The sequence below is a fragment of the Schistocerca cancellata genome, chromosome 10, assembly GCF_023864275.1.
Source record: "Schistocerca cancellata isolate TAMUIC-IGC-003103 chromosome 10, iqSchCanc2.1, whole genome shotgun sequence".
Taxonomy (NCBI): domain Eukaryota; kingdom Metazoa; phylum Arthropoda; class Insecta; order Orthoptera; family Acrididae; genus Schistocerca; species Schistocerca cancellata.
In genome coordinates this window covers 12659750-12662676 of record NC_064635.1, presented here as the reverse complement: position 1 = coordinate 12662676, position 2927 = coordinate 12659750, and the positions used below count along the sequence as shown (strand labels likewise).

General features: G+C 43.1%; 1 pseudogene; it reads left to right on the top strand.

Moving 5' to 3' along the window:
• Nucleotides 1–279: 279 nt before the first annotated feature.
• LOC126107161 (5S ribosomal RNA) lies at nt 280–397 on the top strand (annotated as a pseudogene).
• The last annotated feature ends 2530 nt before the right edge of the window (nt 398–2927 follow it).

Sequence of the window (2927 nt, the reverse complement as noted above, 5' to 3'; positions counted from 1 at the left end):
AGCGAGTGGCTTAAACTGGCTGCAACGTACCTCCATACCTTTGTGGACTCACTTCCTAACGGAACCCCGGAGATTATCAAGTCCAAGGACGGCATTACACGCCTTTAAATCACGCTTTTGTTGATTTCTCTAGGAGTCACCTACTTTTTATCCGGTGAGCTTATTTTACTAACACTACTAATCGGATTTTGAAAAGTGAAATGTCGTCGAATTTTTTATTTTTTTATTTTTTTAGAACTGTGACACTAGTGGCAAAAATTAATGTAGTTCCATTTGGAAAACAACGGCCTTGCCGCAGTGGATACACCGGTTCCCGTGAGATCACCGAAGTTAAGCGCTGTCGGGCATGGCCGGCACTTGGATGGGTGACCATCCAGGCCGTCATGCGCTGTTGCCATTTTTCGAGGTGCCCTCAGCCTCGTGATGCGAATTGAGGAGCTACTCGACCGAATAGTAGCGGCTCTGGTCACAGAAAACCATCATAACGACTGGGAGAGCGGTGTGCTGACCACACGCCCCTCCTATCCGCATCCTCCACTGAGGATGACACGGCGGTCGGATGGTCCCGATGGGCCACTTGTGGCCTGAAGACGGAGTGCTTATCCATTGGGAAAAGCGAAGTTGATATCATATCGATACATCTGTAATGAATGTAGCTATGAACCGGGAATATATGTGGTTCGCTGAAGACTTACTCACAGTTTATCTGGGTAAAACGTAGAAAAATATCTTGAACGGTTTTGGAAATATTTAACCTCCATCACCCCATATTTTAGAGCAATTTGCGATGCTACGTTAGTGCCTGTGTGGTTTTGTTGACAAAATGCTTACATATGATTCACAGCAAAAGCAAAGGAAAGAAAATTCTCTAGAAACTCAGCCTGTTCATTGAAAGATCTTATACGGGGTGTTCAAAAAGTCTATCCGCAGTGCCGTATGATTGTTAGCCGCGCGTGCCGTATGATTGTTCGCCTGCCTCGGTTACTCCCCTTCAAGTGGACTCTCCCAACATTCCACTGTTTCGTTTATCTCAAGCCAGCGTCAGAAGTATCGTTGGTGTGTGTCGTGACGTGTTGACGCGAACGTTTAAGTTCAGTTCCTTCGTTCGTTTGTTTCGTTTTTGTCACTGTTAAAAAGCTAGCAAATGAAGAACGTGTGTTTTTAGTCGAACGAGTGTTCAAAGCTGGCGGTAAATACACAGTTTCAGTTCGTCAAACATTTAATTCGGTTTTCCCGGAGACAACACTCCCACTACGCGATACTGTGCGAGATTTGATTAACAAATTTCAAAGTACGGGTTCAGTGACCGATGCACCGAGAAGCGGTCGTCCTAGCGTTTTGTCTGAGGATAAACTACTCGATATTTCCGATAAAATGTCCGTGGATCCGAACAAGTTAGAAAGAAAACTCGCCCAGGAAATCGATGTTAGTGTCGGAATGGCCCACACAGCTATAAGAAAAAAATTGGAACTTTTCCCATACAAAGTGACAGTCGTGCAAGAACTGAAAAATACTGATGATGGCAAGAGACCGCAGTATTGTAAATGGTTCAAAAATTTCGTTGAACAAAATGGAAGGGATATTCTTAATGAAACGTTATTTACTGACGAGGCGTGGTTTCATTTGTCCGGGTACATGAACTCGCAAAATTTTCGTATGTGGAGTACTGCAAATCCATTGTGCATTCACGAGGAACCACTTCATTCTGTGAAAATAGGAGTTTGGATTGCAATTTCTAGACGTCGGATTGTGGGTCCCATTTTTTCAACGAAACAGTAAACGGACAACGATACTGCAGTTGTATTTTGTACCCATTCACAGGAGAACTTGTATTAAGTGAAATACTGAACGGTTATTTTCAACAAGAAGGCGCAGCCGCGCATACAGCTCGCGTTTCAATGTCACTGCTTGCTGATGTTTTTGGTGATTGCATAATTTCACAGGGACTTTGGCCTCCACGATCGCATGACCTAACACCACCTGACTTTTTCTTCTGGGGTGGAGCGAAAGCGACCGTCTATAGAAACCGTCCAAAATCCATCGATGAATTGAAAACTGCAATATCCACTTTCACTGCTTCTGTTACGGAAGAAATGTTACAGTTTGTGGTTGGAAACAAGATTAGACGAATTGAATAGTGTATTCAACAACAGGGGGTTACACTTTCAACGTTTAATGTGAAAATTTGTAAGTAAAAATGAATAATCAATAAATTAATAACTGGTAGTTCACTGAATTTCATTTCGGTATATTCGGTGTGGCATACGACACGCGCAGCTAACAATCATACGGCACTGCGGAAAGACTTTTTGAACACCCCGTATTAGCTATAATTAATGCTCAATGAATGTTTCATTACATTCAATAAACCTCTTGCCCTGCGAACTTTCTGCTGTACTATCTACGTTTTTTTAGTTATTGTACAGCAAAGTAAGCAAAGTCATGAGAGACCTCCTATATTTTCCTTTTGCCTGGCGAAGAACACTGGACGTGGCGTGAACTGAAGAAGTCGTTGGAAGTCCCTTGCAGAAATACTGACCCATGCTGCCTTTATAGGCGTCCATAATTGCGAAAGTGTTGGCGTTGCAGCATTTCGTGCACAAGCTGACCTCCCTTTGCCGTGCCACAAATTTTCGACAGGGCTCATGTCGGGGAAGTTCTTCAGTCCGACTGCGGACATTTGTGGCCCGGTGGCATGGCGCTTTCTTATTCATAAAAAAGTCAATCGTTGCCTGGGAACATCAAGTCCATGAACGCTTCCGAATGGACTCCAAGTAGACGAACACAGTCATTTGCAGTCAAATATCGCTTCAGTTAGACCAGAGGACCCCCTAGGCCAGACTCAGCGTAAAAATACACATAATATTTACAAAACAAACCAATTATACATCGATATATATATATATAGTACAATTACAATAACATAG